Source organism: Chrysoperla carnea, chromosome X (assembly GCF_905475395.1).
Source record: "Chrysoperla carnea chromosome X, inChrCarn1.1, whole genome shotgun sequence".
Classification (NCBI taxonomy): Eukaryota; Metazoa; Arthropoda; class Insecta; order Neuroptera; family Chrysopidae; genus Chrysoperla; species Chrysoperla carnea.
In genome coordinates this window covers 26,245,402-26,264,258 of record NC_058342.1, presented here as the reverse complement: position 1 = coordinate 26,264,258, position 18,857 = coordinate 26,245,402, and positions in this window count along the sequence as shown.

Sequence of the window (18,857 nt, the reverse complement as noted above, 5' to 3'; positions counted from 1 at the left end):
AACTCACTGTTTCAGAAATTTTGCATATAAAAACTAGAAGGTCTTCTCTAATTTCGATTTTCGGGATGAAAACAAATTTCAATCAGGAAGTTAAAAATACCTTAAAGTTATATCTTTATCGTCTAACATTGAAGACTTGTGTGATTGTGACATGGCGTAATCGTGTTTATTAATTGCGTTGAATTTAATTTTTTGTAAGAATAATTTACTACAAGTTGAAAAAGAATATTAAAAAAAAACGATATCCCCACTGCCTTTGTTGTGTTTATTTATCTTTTTTTTTTTTCAAAAATAAAAATAAAAAGTTTCAAAACATTATTAAAAACCGTATCTTTATCGATTTTTTGTATTTGATACGATTTTTATGAAAATCTATCGATTTTTTTGTACAAACGTTTTTCAAGTAGTCTCAAAATTAAAAAAAAATTGTTATTGTGCCTTTTAATAATTTTTCCATGTTTTCTTTTAAATTAATTTCTAGTTGTAAATTAATTTTCTTTATCGATTTTTCTGCGATATGAATTCTTTATATACAGAGTGAATCATTTATATTATATGAAGTTAGAAGAGTACTTACGGACGTTCTTATGTATAAAACAAAGAAGGATTGTATACGTGTACAGATGAAATCAGCCGGTCAGATTCATCACTTGAAGTTGTGCAAATACAATGCCAATCACACATAACCAGAACACACAATTACACACAGTACACATTTCCTCTTTGTTTTATACATAAGAACGTCCATAACAAATCTTTTTACCTCAAATTTTTTATACGACTAATTAGATAGCTTAAGTTTATATTAAGTTTAGTCCCAAGTTTGTAACTCTTAAAAACATTGATGCTACGAACAAAATTTTGGTATCGGTGTTCACAAAGTGAAGAGATAGAACAAAAGTTTAAATGTAAAAAATTTTCCTTATACAAAAATAAACAACTATTGTTTGGAATATATTTTTAAAAATACAGGTAAAACAGTCGCAAGAGGTATCGGGTTCAAATCCCCATTAAAACGAATCATTTTTTTTTTTTGGAAGTTCCCACCAAACTCTCCCAAAAAACACAAAAATGTTATTTTATGCTTCGGAACTCATCAAAAAAATTAAATATCTTAAATTAAAGTCAGTTTATTTCGGTTCCCGAAATACTACATCAAAACTACCCCATATCAGAAAATGCTTATTAAATAACAATTTATTATGTAATTTACATTTGAATAAGATTCGTTACATAACCTGTGACAATTGAGTCTTAAAAGATTCAAAGGGTTGATTTATATTGAAGGGTTCAAATTTATAACGAACAAATACACCTGTGCTCTTCAGTCTTGGCTTGGGTGTGAAATCAGTTACATTCCAACACACATAATTTACCTTCATAATTTTAACACAGTTTTACTGTAACTATTTTTTAAGAATATTGTAAATGCAACATTTTAGTTACATAAAAATTACGATCGGATGATTTGACATCATAACAAATCGAATGTTTTTACGTCAGTTCCTGTATTTGTTTATGTCTGGATGGGCATCAAATGGGCATATGGGCATCTGGATGGGCATATTTATGGTATTTTTAAGGGATGAATTCTGGTCTAGCCTTTAAAATTTTGACTGGAGTTCTATATTTTTAATTAACGGATGATAGAAGATTGATTTCTTAGTGAGATTGCTGAATATTTTCGAAATAGAAATGTTTTTCGAAATTTATTGAAGATACGTTAAATTTGACCAAATATTTAAAAAATATGACCCAAAATTAGTTGGATTACATACTTGGTTGATCTAAATTGTATAATATTTGCTAGTGGTAGATTAAAATCAAATTTTTTGTATTTTTATGACGTCATCAAGTTCAAAAAATCAATTTTTTGGATATTTCGACCAAATTGTATCTTATTTGAATGAAATTTTTTTTAAAACCACCCAATTTTAGGTCATATTTTTCATTTTTTGTGGTAGTAATTCGTTTGTATTAGCCCTTATACCAAATCTGGAAACCACGCTACAGCATTTCCGAAATTTATTGAAGATTCGTTTTAATTTGAATTCTCCAAATTGGATAAAACTTGCGTGTAATAGTGCAAAATCAATTTTTTTGGATTTTTATGGTAATATAAATGCTAATTTTGAGCACCATGGCGTTTCTAATAAAGCTTTAGAGTGGAATCTCCCCTTAATATTTATCAGAATACTAGTTAGTAACATCAAAACACTATGATCATGCAATGAATCATATTTTAAAATTTTCAAAAATGACCTTGGAAAAAGGTGCTTTGATTTTGATATTATAATACAATTTTTTTAAACAAAATAAGAAATATAATTATTTACTAATTATTATTATTTTTTATAAAACTTTCTCCCCAGTGCGATCATGACGTTTATGACGGATTCATAGTTTTTGACGCGTGTGGATTACACATTCTATTTGTTCAAAATTAGTTGAGCAATTATTGACCCTAGGTAATTTAATCTGACTAATTTTTTAGGTTGATTTATTTATGAAAAACTGAGAAACACTTTTCTCTAGTTTTGAATTTATTTATTTTTTGATAGTCGAATTAAAAGGCCGAAAAATGTTTAAAACATGTTGGACAGCACCGACTTCAAAAACGATTTCTCTAAGCGTTCCTTAGACCTTAAAGAACATTCATCACTACTAACCTGTGTCTTGATTTGAAAATTGGCGAAATTTCAACCCAACAAATCGTCTCAACAAGAAACAGTTCAAAAAATGAATATTTTGATTCCGGAATTGACTCTAGCAGGTTTTTTTGGTGGCTGACACTCCAAAACGGGATTCATGCTATTTTTGGCCAAAAAACTCACTTGAATATAAACATTTTTCTGCGAGAATTTTCACTGGGGCTTTTTTGGTCGCTGATTACGGATTTTAAGTCCTAATTCAACAATATAACACTCCAGTAAGTACGGGATTCTTGCCATTTTTGGCCAAGAACTCGGCAATTTGGATAAAATTGAAATAAAAACATTTTGCTACGAAAATTTCCCCCAGGGTTTTTTTAGTCGTTGATCGCGAATTCGGGGTCAAAATTCATCAATTGATTGTTTGCCTTGCGATTTTCAAGTTTCTATGTCTCATGGGCAAGCACCTTAATACGCAAATACAAGATTTGACTCCATCAGACAGACAAACTTTAAATTGAAATTAAATAAAAGCCTGTCACACATTGATGGGTATAAAAATGTCTCAAAAGCATCGTTCCCTACAATTAATGAATAAATTCTCACAGATATTATTGAAAGAAGCGACAAGGTTAGAGAGCGAATCAAATAAATACAGTCGAAACCGCTTATAACGACATTAAAGGTTCTGTAGATAACGCCTTTTTTTATAAAATCGGGGCCTGGTGAAAAAACGCTTATAATATAATATGGAGAAAATCTATTTTTTGACATGTTTTAAAAACGAAAATTGGCAGATGGTAAAATTTTTTACAAGGGCTTAAAAATTTCAGTGCAATGATTATTTCAGATTATACAGGATTTGAAATCCATAATTGTCAATTTTGCTTGAAAATCTTGGTCCAAAAAGCTCGTACGGGAATTTCTTATAGCTCTTTTTCAAGAAAAATAAACAAGCTTTCAAGTGGTCCTAAAAAATTTGTTAAACAATAATTTTTTTAATTTTGATGCGCTTCTTAACTTTATATAAAATTTAGGGATAACATTTCTCACCCTTTCAACCCTCCATGCAATGCGGCAAGGGGTGATCAAAATTTTTGAGCAGTAGATTCCAAAACTAGAAAGTACAAGTATTCTAATAAGCATGATAAGATTTTAGGTAACACCTTTTTTTATTATAAAAAGAAGGCCAGGTGAAAAGACGGCTAAAATATGGGAAAAATCTGTTTTTTGACATGTTCTAAAATCGAAAATAGGCAGAGTGGTGAAGTGTTGTGCAAAACAATATAAAAGGGCTTACAAGAAGGTAGTTTCAGTTTTCGAAAAATTTCAGTGCGAAGATTACCTGTTAATATAGGATTTTAACTCTAGAAATGTCAATTTTGTTTGGAAAGCGAATATCTTGGTCCAAAAAGCTCGTACGGAAACTTTTTTTAAGCTCAAGAAAAATAAACAAACTTTCGAGTGGTCTTAAAAAAATTGTTGTAAAATAATTTTTAAAATTTTGGTACTCTTCTAAATTTTATATAAAATTTAGTGATAACATTTCTCACCCTTTCCACCCTCCGTGCAAAGTGGTAAGGGGTAATAGATTCCAAAACTACAAAATACCAATTTTCAAACGAGCTATGGTTGTTCCAAATTCGATTATTTTGCGCAGAGATACAGCTGTTTGAAATTTTGGTAAAATTTTCATTTAATACTTTGGCTCAATGTATTTGAATTCAGTTTATATTTTTTAAATTGGTAGGTAATCGATTACCATAACCCATTCGTTGTGGTAATCGATGTCGTTATAACGATTTTGACTGTAACACAACTGTTTTTTTTTAAATGTGTACAATAGTAAATAGTAAATTGAGATTGCAATAATAGTGCTTCTTGTTAAACTTTGATCTGTTAAGTAATATAAAACTCTATATAACTATATTTGTACATATTTATATTGAAATCTATCCCCTCCACTCCAATAACCTTTTGTTAAAAACCCCCTAACGTTATTATGAGATCAATTTATAAAATATGACTAGTATATGGTTAAAATCAATTATTCAAACGTTACGTGTTTTTTTATATAACAAAGGATCATAATAATTTTGTTAGTTTAGGCCAAATATTTTTGAATTACAGCAGGCGGTATTGCTGACATATTGATGACTAATTAGTTCATTTTATTTGTCGTTTTATTCGTCTGTCTGTCCGTCCGTTCGTTTTTCCTTTATCACAAGATTTTTTTTGCAAAATCTTCGGCAATGCACAAAAAAGTACAAAATAATTTTAAAATATCGACTCCAATCGAGGAAATATTCATGATTTTTATTTTATTGCTTTAATAAAAGCTCACTTAAGTAAAAAACACCAGAGAAACATTATTTATCCAATAACTACAAAAACAAGATGAAAGCCATCAAAGATTTGTTTGTCTTTCATTCTAGCAAAACAAAATTTAACATGGAGTTCTTATGACAAACATAGTATGATGTCATATACTATGTCACATCTCTCTGTCTAATATCTGTATAATTAGTAGTTTAAAATACTTATATTACCTGTATTTCTTGATCGATTTGAGTTTTAATTTCACTTTTTGTCATCTCTTTTATGACATTTCGACAATTTTGTTAAAATTTCATGAATATTCCCTATTACGCTTTGAATTTGCCGCTAACGAATCGATTTTTAACTAAGGATATGGTTAGCATCTATTTCAAAGCGAAATTGCGCCATCTATTGACTGTAATAGATACTATTTTATACTTCTTTGTGCATTTTATTTCGTACTTTTAAGTGAGTTTAGGTCTACCTTCGTATTTAATAAACGAAATCAGTTTCACGTATTAGTCCATATCTGAAAAACTACTGAACCGATTTTGATCAAGCAATTATCAGACAACCTCGAGACAAACGTATACCCTTTCAAACAAATTTTTCCAAATTGGCCCACAATTGGTGAAGAAATCGATAAACATCCATAAAAATTGGTTCACAGTTGAAAATTCAGTTGGTGAACAATCAATCATTCCCTATTTTTCTGCCCTAAGGGGCAGAATTTTTGTACTCCATAGAAAAAAAAAAGTTATCGCAATCGGACAACTCGGGTTGAGGACTATATACGAGTTGAGTTGAGATCCTCCTATTTTTTCGTTGATTAAAAAGGAAAAGAGACCATCGTGATTCAGAAAATAAAAAGCATTCCTTACAAAAAAAAATAAATCAACTTTTGTTTGAAACATTTTTTCGTAAACATCATTTAGGGTTAAACTTTAGTTTCTATTGTCTCCAAAACTGCAAAATTTTTGACATTTTTTAATTATAAACAAGTCAAACATTAGCACTTAAGCATACGCAGGATATTTAAACAATTAGTGTTAGTTGTTAAAAGGTATAGAATTAAATCAATGAATGCGTGATGATATTTTGTATTTGTTGTTCTAAATTAAATAAAGACAATTAAAATAAAATCATTAACTAATTACACATTAAAATTAAAGTAGTATAACATTACTAGCACACATCGTGCAGCAAACACACAGCAAACAGCTCCCAATGTGATTAACAAGCAGTAAAATTAATAATTTATAGCTACTCAATTATTTTAAGTATGATTTATGTTTTAAAAGTTTATAGCTCTGCATTATAAACCGTTTTCCATTAAAAATGATAGAAGTTTAAACTTAGATTAGGTTAACGAAGTTACGGACGAACGAAGTTATATTATTAGGCTTGTTTTTTTCATATTCTACGCTCAAATCTGGATTAAAATTGTCAAAATATCTTTTCTATCACCTGCTTTGTCATAGGACCCATGTTAAATTGTAGTGAACCATTTATATCACAAAGAAACTATTTGTTTTATTGACGTTTAAAATATTTCACTACAATAATTGATTCACAAGAGCTTGCATTATTTTTGATTGTTAACTTGATTAAAATGAACTTATATATTGTACTGTAGTTAACTTGAAGAGTCTGTATTGTTATCTGACCGTATCGCACGCTGTGCGTCGTTTATATAGTTACAGTCAATTATTACCGTAGAGTCTAGCAAATTCTAGAACATTCACGTGTAATCTATTGCATATATTTTACTTGTAAATGTTTATTGTTTTCTATCTCTGTTTGCGTAATATAAAACGATATTGTTTTTTTCTTTTTAGAATTGTTTAGACAATTCTATAGTATTTCAAAATAACATTCGTTTTTAAGAAAGTTCTAGAGTATGGTTGACTAACCATAGCGAAAAAGTAATTAAGAAAGATATGAATGCAAAGTGCATTCACAGTCGAAGGCTGTTGCTGTTACCACAGTTGTCCTACAAAATAAGCCTACTTTTGAAGCCAATTATTTATTTGAGCTATATATTTCGGTTTTAAAAAATTTCGAAACCTTTCGAAAATATTTTTTTGAATTTTTCACAAGAATGTTTATAAGCTACATGCAAATTTTCAATTCCCTATTTTTTTTATAGTTTTGGAGGAAATGGACACCAGAGTTTTGTCTTTCCACCCTCACAGATAAACAATGATGTTTACGCAAAAATTTGTCAATGAAAAGTTGTTCATTTGTTTATTAGGAACATTTTTTACATTTAAACTTTCATTCTTCCTCTAACGGTTTACAAGATCCTACCACTTGGATCCTACGGACCCAAGACTCAATTGATCTATGTTGCTCCTTTACGAGCTCAAACTAATTTTTTAAATCAAAAGTACGGTTTAAAAATTTTAGCTTGGTATCTCTTTTCAGTTATTTTGATGTGTTACAAATTTGGGACTAAAATTATACCTTGATATATATTTCATACCTATATACAGGGTATAAAAAACGAGTAGCTATGCTTTAGACCACACGACTGTAGTAGAACTTCTTTAGCTCCATCTTTTGGTGTAAATTCATGTTACAAATAGAATAAATATTATTTATAAGATTATTGAGGCTGGAAAACTAGTTTCGAACGCTGATCCTCGGTATCGGAGTGCAAAGTTCTACCACTAAGCTACTGAGTCTCTGTGTAAATGATTAATTTTTTATATACTTAAAGTATGACATGAACATTGTTGTTGAAACGTAGCTCTCCCTCTTTCTATCTTGATTAACTTATATCTCCCTCTCAACTTGATCTCAATTTTCGTAACAAGATTGATCTCTTTCTATCTTCATTACCTTATATTTCCCTATCAACTTGATCACACTTTTCGTAACAAGCTTGATCTCTTTCTATCTTGATTAACTTATATCTCCCTCTCAACTTGATCACACTTTTCGTAACAAGCTTGATCACACATTTTCGTTATATTCTGATCATACATCCTCCAATTTACTCCCCAAGTCAAGCGTGCCTAAAGAAGTTTAGTTTCAACAAGTGAAAACAAATAATTGACTAAGTTAATTGTTGAAATACCATATATAAACAGTGTTGATTATTCTGTGATATTACACATACATTTATATAGAACTGACATTCCCATATAATACATACTATACAATTTGCTCATAATTTGCGCTGTTTGCGTAACAATGATGTTTACGAAAAAAATGTTTCAAACAGAAGTTGTTTATTTTTTAAAAAGGAACATTTTTTACATTTAAACTTTTGTTCTATTTCTAAAGGTTTACAAGAGCCAATTGACCTATGCTGCTCATTTACGAACTCTCTTGATATCTCTTTTCGTTTTTGAGTTATCGTGATGACAGACGAACGATAGAGAGACAACAGACAGACAGACAGACAATCGGAAATGGACTAATTAGGTGATTCTATGAACACCTATACCAAAATTTTGTTCATAGCATCAATATTTTAAAGCGTTACAAACTTGGGACTTAACTTAGTATACCTTGGTATATTTCATATACATGGTATAAAAAGTCAAGCATTTTACAGAAAGTTGTATTCCCTTAACGTTTCAAGTTCACTCTTCATTTTAAATGAAAAACCCTTAATTAAATCAACTTGAACATAAACATAAGATACATAAACATATTACATAATATATTATGTAAACCAATAACATTATTATGTAGCGAACTACTTTACCCACAGCTTTTATAGCTTACTTATTATAGCTTAGCGAAGGTATTCCTTCATCTATTATGTATATAATATTATATCAATACAAACACAATACCATGCTATACGAATATAACAAAGAAATATATTTTAAGCAACGAGAAAGCTACTGTGTAAAACTAATCATAATTAATTGTAACAAACCTAAACCCATACACCCATAGTCATAGATAGCTTCGCCTATTACCCACTAAATATACCAGGAACGGATTTACGGATTTTTTGGTACGCTTATTATATCTTTTTGAACTAAAACTTCTTTAGACATGCTTGATTTGGGGAGTAAACTGAAGAATTGTATGATCAGAATGTTACGAAAATGTGTGATCAAGTTTGTTACGAAAAGTGTGATCAAGTTGAGAGGGATATATAAGTTAATGAAGTTAGAAAGAGGGAGAGTTCAAAGCCAGCTCATGGAATAGGCCCCTCTTTTTCACTGGGCACTATGGACAAGTGCTCAAGATCCGTGATCGACGTAAGACCTAGCCTAGACTGTTTTTGGAAAAATCTATGAAAATATATCACCCATCTACCAAACGGGAAATCCCCCGCCCCCTAAAATTTTCAGAATTGATTTAAACTTAGTCCAACTTCATATAAAAAAATCAAGCTATTTATTTCAAATTTTCTTGATGCTCGTGTGCTCGGACATCCATTTTCAATACGATTTCCCAATTTTCTAGCCCCAAATTTATGAAGTATTAGTTTTATGTTTCTTTTATTGGTTTTATACATAGAGATAATACAATAGACCCGCAAAGTCGCCACCCAAACGATTGATCTCAGTAGAGAGATAAGATACAGGAAAGACCACTTAAAGATCAGTATATACAAATATATGAACGTATAAACGCCTTTCAGTTCTGTATCTTTCTCTGCAGATCAAGAATTCACATTGCGTTTCGTATGTCTTTACACCTCTATGTTATTATCTCTATGGTTTTTATATAATTTAATAAGGTTGAATTGAACATTGAAATAAATTCGATTTGCCAAATATCATAGACATAGAAAATAGATTGCGTTCTCAATCTATCTGCCAAATGATGTTTTTTTGACCTTGTGATACTTATAAGATTTAAAGGGTTTCGTAAGAAAGGAGGTAATTAAACATATTCTATGCTACTACGAGCGCTATGAAAAAAAAAAACGACGGGTTGCACTCTGGGAGTGCCGGCAGAAGTGAAAACTTGAATATTAACGTTGTGCATTTTTGATATTTTGGAATGGTTAGGGAATAATTTTGCACGAATTGCTTTAATTATCAGTATAAAAGTACTTTCATTTATGTGGTAGAATACAATATTTATTTATTGCGCTATCGTACACAAACATGACAATTTCATGAACGAACATTTTTTACCCATTACAAAAAAGTGTATAACGCCGCTAAAGAAGCCTTCACTTAAAAAAAAAACCAAAACCAAGTGTTCCCAAGCGGTCACCCATCCAAGTACTGACTGTACCCAATGTTGCTTAACTTCAGTGATCGGACGAGAGCCGGTGTACTGACTGTGACATAGTCGTACGCTTTTTCGATCAGGCCACGTGTCCTGACGCGAGTTTAACATTTTTTACCCATTACAAAAAAAGTGTACAACGCCGCTAAAGAAGTTTTCACTTCAAAAAACATTTCATTAATTTTGTGCGAAGCTGAAAATTCTTTAAATCGAATAATAATGGACCACAAAGTTTCGAGTAAAAGAATTCCAAGATAACAAACCTAGCTCAACGTAATCTACTTGTTTAATAAAAAGGACCCCTCAAAATCAAACGAATCCGTGCCTGATAATGACGGGTATTAGTAACAAAACCATACAATGGTTATAAAGGGCACATTAAGTTAAAATATCTAACGTTTATTTTAAATAATAAAATTGTTACATAACCTTCTTCATATCATTATTTTATATTCAAAAATAAAATCAAATCACTTGATACTCCTATTACATAATATGGTTTTTATTTTTATTTTTTTGGCTGTTGTTCGAAAGACCTATAAACATTTATATTAGATAATAGAATTCGGTAAAACACCTGATCCACACATATATATGTATAAACAGAACAATCATTGTTATTATGACTGTTTAAAGTGGAGGGGATGAAATTAGGGAGATCGAAATATATCGTATAATATAGAACAATACGAATTATTTGTGTGAGTGACTGACAAAGAATTTTTTATTTTTCGATAATGCTACAGTCGAAATTGGCTATAGCGGCATCACTAATGACATAGAGAATTGATTCACTGATAACAGAAAAATTATGAAAATTAATATTTTACAAGCTTTTACCTAGTTTCACCTGTCCCGTTGTCTGTCTGTAATCAAATCCTGCAAGTCTAATATGATCCACTTCCCGGTTTTCGATTGAACTGAAATTTTGCATGCACATTTAGTTGGGACGACAATATATGGTAAGGTAGTGGAGTCCTAATTTCCCATCGCTTCCACCATATTTTATATATATATATACATTTTTTTAGTCTTAAATTAAAAATCTAAGGTAAGCTTCTGAGTACAATCGTAGGCGTTTCGAAGATCTTATATCACTTCCAAGGGCCTCTGTTAGCAAAGTTGTTGCGGCTATTACAGGACACTAGTTGGGCGGCGAGCATGCTGAACGCCTGGGTCTGGCAGTGTATCACGAATACTGCAGGAGGAGACAATGTCTCATCTTCTCTGTCACTACCCAGCTCTTGTCATGAGGACTTACTTGAGCCAGCCTCTTTGATGACAAGTCCGTCGACGTCAAAGCTCTCCTGCTGTTCTTAAACAGCTCCAAATGGTTCATAAGGTAGTGGCCGGGGTTGAGCCAATCCTTTTTCGGTATCACAACCGACCCTATATGATCTAAGTGTGTCTCACCCCAGGACAGCCACTCTAACCTAACTAAGGGACAAGCTTTTATTATGCTAAAAAGTAGAAAATAATTTTATCTATGAGTCATTCATACCCGACTATTTGTAAAAGCTTGAGGCGCTTAATAACAAAAATGAATCGAAAAATAATAAGGCATATGGAGTAGGTGAGGCGTTCTGATTCATTATTGATATTTTAAATTGAACGCCTAAAGCTTTTACAAATAGTCAGGTATGAGTCACTCATAGATAAAATTATTTTCTACTTTTTAATACAATAAAAGCTTGTCCCTTAAAAGGTATTTTTTATTAAAATTTTTTTAAATAATACTTTTTTGGTGTAAATCAGATACTAATGTAACGTATAAACCAATTTTTCAAATTTAGGACAAAAGCCTATTCTCTAGGTAAAATTTTGTGTTTTTAAAATTTGGCTTTAGTACTTTTGATGAGATATAGGCAAGAAAGTCATTTAAAAAAAAATTATTCGCCAATCTTTCACTTTTTACAAACAAATCAAATTTTTGACTTATATGAGTATTGACATGTACTCTCGGATTTGAGAACTATAATTTGCATGTCCTTTCAATGTCATTATAACCGATTTTGACTATATTTTATATGTGAGTGACTGACAAAGAATTTTTTTTTTTCGAAAATACTATTACGATTATTACCGAGTATTATCACAGTTAATTAACATAAAAATAGGGAACTATTCTCTGATACTGATTCTCCTGCCCCCTTGTTTTGTGTTAGCATAGATAAAATGCAAATTACAATGCTGAATAAAAAGGGGTTGAGTTTTTAGTGTTTTTTTTTTTTTTTTTTTTTTTAATATTATTTATAAAAAGGACATTAGATAATTTGTTTGAATAAGGGATGTAACAATTTTTTTGGATATCTAAAAAAATTATAATATAATACCTACTCTCAACTACTGAACATTTAATAAGCGTATTTATGAGCTTTTAGGATGTCAGGTGCAATTTGTTTGGGTGTGGTTGAGAAAATATGGTTATTTTGCGTTTCTGTCTGGTTTTTGCAAAATCAGTTTCATTCTCAAACGCAGGTCAATTTTTTTCAAATGAAAACTTTTTTGTAGCAAATTCTCTGGCAAAAATGTGAAACTGTTGAAATTCATAATTCAGAATTATTAAGGATGTATGAGTGTGTATGATCAAGTAATTTCAGGTACGATCAAGTAATTTCAGGTAAAAAATTTTTTTTTCAATTATGATATTGAAATATATAAATATTATCGAAGATAATAAATGAGAACTCTAGGATATTTCGAAATAAATTTCGATTTTTGCCCCAATTTCCTAGATCAGTTTTTTGTATTTTATAAATACGTAATTCGACTACCAATTAGCCATCATCAGTAAGAATTAGCTAGTCGTGATTACTCTTATTATGAATGTTACTCTTTGCTAATTTGGACGTGCGTCCGCCACCCCTTTTGCACTAAAGTATATAACTTACTGTGAAATTTATTGAAAAATAAATATAATAATAATAATAATAATAATGGGGTTTAACCTCCGTTTTTCTGAGATATACGCCTATAGCAGAGGCTACCCACATCATTATTTGTTAATCTTTATTTATTTACAAACATATCTACAATTACATTTTGATGTGGGTGGAGTCGGTTACTTCGTTCTAATCCAAGCGACGACAATGTGATCAATTCTGCACTCCCATTAATTATAAATTGTTCACACTGCCGCTGCCTGGATTCGAACCCGCAACCTAAGTCTAAATGGACAAACAGCCAAAGACAAACGCCTTAGACCGCTCAGCCTAGCAAAAAAAGACTAGCCGGAAAATTTGTTCTTAAATCAGTAAATACTTTGATCTAAGACAATATTTTCTTGCTACACTTTAATTTTTAAGAAGTCAAATACTTATTTTATGAATTAAGGAGATCCTTCCGCCGCCAATGTTAATTTTTTTAAATGCACAATTTACTTCTAGCCAGCGAAACGACCTCCTTAATGTTCGATTAATATTATCAGCAAAAATTATAAATTTTACGCTCCTTGATTTAGAAAAAAAAACGGTTTCTAATGGCGACAAGAACACCGTTCCACCAGGTACCTCTGAGACCAATTTTGTCACGATATTCGTATTCAGTGACCCCAAAAACCTCCTAGTAACGCATTTGGACTGATTATTTAGCGAATTTTTCGAAAATCCATGAGGCGACGGGGATACCGTTGCACCAGCTACCTCTGCGATCAATTTTTTCACGATATTCGTGTTCAGCGATCCCAAATCCCCCCAGCTACGAGTTTGGAATTATATGACGTTTTTCTCGAAAATTCATGACAAGAAAATATTTCTTAGTTACACTTTAATTTTTAAGAAGTCAAATACTTATTTTATTGAATTAAGGAGGTTCTTTCGCCGCCAATGTTAATTTTTTTTTTAAATGCACAATTCACTTCTAGCCAGCGAAACGACCTCCTTAATGTTCGATTAACCTTATCCGCAAAAATTAGAAATTTTACGCTCCCTGATTTAGAAAAAAAAAGCGGTTTCTAGTATAATTTTTTCAAATTTTCAATAAACAATTGATGTATTTATTTATATATATATATATAATATGTGCATATGATAGTACAAAATAATTTGTAGTATTTCCCCCTCCCATATATAGATTTATATGACCCATACGATACAATCGTTGCGTTGCTCTCTTGTCTCTTCTCCATACCGCTCACCGCTTCGCTCACATCGCCATCAATAATATAAAAAGGGTACATGAAAGAACATGCTGAGCAACATTTTTGTGTTTTTTATAACTGAAAATTTCATTTTATTGTGCAAAGGTAGTAGAATGCTCATGAAGAAATCGCACAGTGGAGTAGTTAGACCAAATTTCCGGATAAATGTCAGAAAACTCAACCCTTTTGCAATGAAAGTTGTTTTTTGGTGTAGTTAGATAAAAACAAACAAATCATTGCGTAACCTTAACCTCTCCCCCCTACCTGTTTTGTAAGCCCCAATCTATCTGCTCTTACAGATTCATGTTATTATTGTTGTTGCTCTCGATTTACCGTGTCATTCAATTTACTCTTACAGTGTTTGTTAGAGCAATTAAGTCAGGATTTTTTAAATATTGAAGACGAAGGTTTGTGCTTTATTTATTAGTATTTAATGTTAATGTTTCTATTAATATAATTAAATATTTGTGATTCATATTTGCTGTTTAAAAGAATTACAAAAAATCGTGATGTCCCAGAAAGTTTAACCAATTTAACCGCTTTTTTTCGCAGATTTTTTAGGATTTTAATATTTATATCCATGGGCACCGCTGGGATTATTCGGTCTTTGAGTATTTAACTTTTAAGTTAAAAAATACAAATAAATGTATTTATACTATGTATATGAAATATATCAAGGTATACTAAGTTTAGTCCCAAGTTTGTAACGCTTAAAAATATTGATGGTACGAACAAAATTTTGGTATAGGTGTTCATAAAATCACCTAATCAGTCAATTTCCTGTTTTCTGTCTGTCTGTCTTACAACACGATAAATCAAAAACAAAAAAAGATATCTATTTTCATTTGTACAACGTGCTGAGGGCGTAAAAAGTAAGGTCAAGCTCGTAAATGATCAACATAGGTCTCGATTGGGTCTTACCGTTAGATATCGTTGGGTTTTAAACCGTTAGAGATACAACAAAAGTTTAAATGGAAGAAATTTTCCTCACAAAAAAATAAAACAACTTTTGCTTGAAACATTTTTACAAAAACATCACTGTTTACCTATGAGGGCGCAAATTAGCTTCGAACATTGTATAGTATGTATATATTTCATTGTGTGAGATGTATGTATGGCTGGCTTTCTCTCTTTAGTAACATGACGTGAAAACAATTGCGTAAACAACACTGTATATACATGGTATTTCAACAGTTAAGTCAGTCAATTGTTTGTTTTCACTTGTTTTCCTTTAGTTTATGATCAAAAGTATATCTACAAGAGTTTTTAAACCTTTAATTGTAAATACCTCAAGTTCAATGGCTGTGTGACTAAGCATGTTTTTTCCTTGTACCCTTAACATATAAAATGGTTATATGGTTTGCATGTGCATGTGTGTAATGTGTATTATAAAATCACCCTTTTCTATGTGTCATGTCCTCAGTCCTCTGTTGTGTTATGATATTTATCTCTATCTCACAATATGTTTCCATCTTATTCTAACTTGTTTTCATCACGTCACTACACCCCCCGTGTACATTACGTTTACGTTTACGTTCAAAAAACCCCTATGTTCGTTCATTTTACCTCGTGTTTGTAGTACGCCCTCGTGCACAGATCTGATCTGTGTATCTGTGTATGTATGTGTGTGTGTGTGTGTGCATGTATGTATGTGCACACAACAAACCTGATACTATAAAAATACTACAAGCAAGCTTTGTTATAGTCGTGAAATCATGAAAAAGTGATCACTGCACGGTCATAAGAATCAAAGTTCAGGAAAATTAAGGGGTTATATCCAGTTGCGAGCGCAAAAAAAAACACGCTTTTTATGAGTTGTTTATGGGGAGTCCATTTATTTTCCATAAATATAAAAAACGTATACATATAGCACATTTACTTAATTTTAAGATCCCGATTTCCAAAATTTGATATGGTACTGCTCCTGTAAACGATCTCCTGGTGGTCCTCCAAAAAAAGACGTCAAACTTCAAAGTGGTATAAAATATCGAAATAGCTTTCAGAAATCTTTTTCTTTCGATTAAAACTCGGGAAAAAGATCTAAGAAGATTGTGTAAAAATTCAAAACCGATCGGTCGAGCCATTTTGGAGAAATCTTATCACCGACTTTGAAAATGTTGTTTAAAGAAAAACACGTTTAAAGTTTCAAATAACGTTTCCACGCAGTTAAACTTTTTTTTTTAAATGCGTTTATCTTTGTGAATATTTCTCAGCAATCCCTTTCATTTGATACTCATATTATGGGAGTATAAAAAATAACTAGTCCGTCATCTTGAGCAATCCGTTATATTGGATTTAGAATGATGTCATTTAGCTAACCATGCATTGTTATCCAAATTAAAGGTTTACAAAATTTCAGCTCAATTGATTAGGGATACCAGTTTTAAAATTCAGTTGTAAGATATGACCGGAACAAACATGCAAACATACAAACATACCAAGTTGAATAAAAGCTTGTAAAAAGAGCTGATTCAGATAAGAGCAGGGTTTCTCAAAGTGAGCTTACTCGTATAGGATAAAAAATATTTGATTCTCGAAATGGGTTGTAGACGAAATAAGTTTGAGGACCTCTGTACTAGAGGGTCAAAAGAAAGGTGATAGTTGCTACCTTTTTTTGAGCTCTGTGGTAGCAGTTATAGTTGCCCGGAGTTGGCAAGATGGAACTTTAGGTATAGTTATTTTTTCTGCAAAATGCAAGGAAGCAAAGACGTCCATGTCTTTTTGGCTTGTGCCGATGACCCCCATTGACTAAGCGACGTTATTGTATCCAGCAACGTTATTGTATTTGACAGGCCTATACGTTTTAACATTTGAGAAAAACCAAATATGATTGTATGTAGTAGTTAATCGATATTTCCCGATTGTCTTTAGAGATCTCTTGTAACCTTAACCTTTTTCAAACTAAAAAAAAAAAAAGAAATCAATGAACAATACTCCAAGTTTAATAAATAATATTTTTAAATTACAAATATTCAAAAAAAAACGAACCATAAGTTAATTTCCTAAATCAAATCAAAATATATATTCAATAATTAACCATGCAAAATGTTTTTAAATCAAAAATCGATTAAACAACAAAAAAAAATCAATTCATAATTTAATTACCGGAAGATTATTATTGATCACAATTGTACCCATATGTACTGTTGTTTTGTATTTGTATGTGCATATATCAGGTTGTATTTTTTGTAACTGTATATAGTGTTCGTAATAACTGTAATAAAGATAGTAATTGAAATAAACACAACGATTCTCCAAATAAAATTCTATATTAAGAAATTCTATTTAAAAATATAATTAAAAAAACATACAGCAGACTTATATTTTAATATTTCGATTGCAACACAACCATCGACAGTAGCTAAATTTATTCATATAACACATTACAAACATTCTTTACAAAGTTAAAAATAAGTATGTAAAACATTACCAACAATTACAGTAATACAAAAATTAAATAAAAATACAGTAATTATCACAAAACCGAAAATATAAATTTTTCAAGACTACTAAACTTTATGTAACAGTTCACAACAAATAGGTTTTTGTCCTAAATTTGAAAAATTGGTTTATACGTAATATTAGTTTCTAATTTCAAAAATCAATTCAAATTTACTTCGAAAACAAAATAGAGTGTCATGGCGTCTTGAATGACATCATAAGCAGTTGTTATCAAATAACAAATAATTCTTTCAATATTTTCTCATTGGTGACTGTTACGTGACTGAATGCTTAATTTTACTAAAATTATTTTATAAAAATAATAATAATCCTTATTTTTTATGAAAAATAATTTTGTGTTTTGTTCTACATATTAGCATGAATAATCATTAGAAACTTTTATCGAATCGATTTATTCTTAGTGGACAAAAGCCTTTTATTTAGTGCTTTTTATGTATATATTTCAATTTTCAATAAAAGGGGTTTCATGAGGGAAAGACTTCAATAATTTTTTACACCCACATTAATAATTTCTCTATCTACAAATTTATGTTTTTCTAGGATGGTCCTTACCAAAGATGATTGACTATCTTTCTTTTTTTTCACATATTGTTATACTATAATGTATTATTTTTGAAGCGTATATGTAGTGATTAAAAATACAAGCTGTATAGATAAACTGAATGCAAGTGGCTTTGTTCTAAATGATGGTGCGTAGTAATAATACCTCAAATACTCCCTCTCGTATATAGATGGTGTGTCGTTTGTGTATATTATGTGTATGTATCGTATCGTGCTTTCCCCCCCCCTCCCCCTTCACTCTTCTCTTCACTTCTCATGTCACCACACACCACACACCTACCAAACAGTTGTTACACACCGTACTGTGATATTATTACCCCCGCATTCAGCTGCTCTTCAAGTCAAGTTGTGTTACTAGTTGCTTAGATTTAAAGCAAACTGTACTTTGTTTATTTCATTTGGGCTGTGTGATGTTTCTCAATACTGTTCACAGTTAATGTTTATGTTTTGCCAAAAATGCGTCGAATCCATTTTTAACTTCTTTTCCCATTGCCGGGCGTCATTAAATGAGCTAG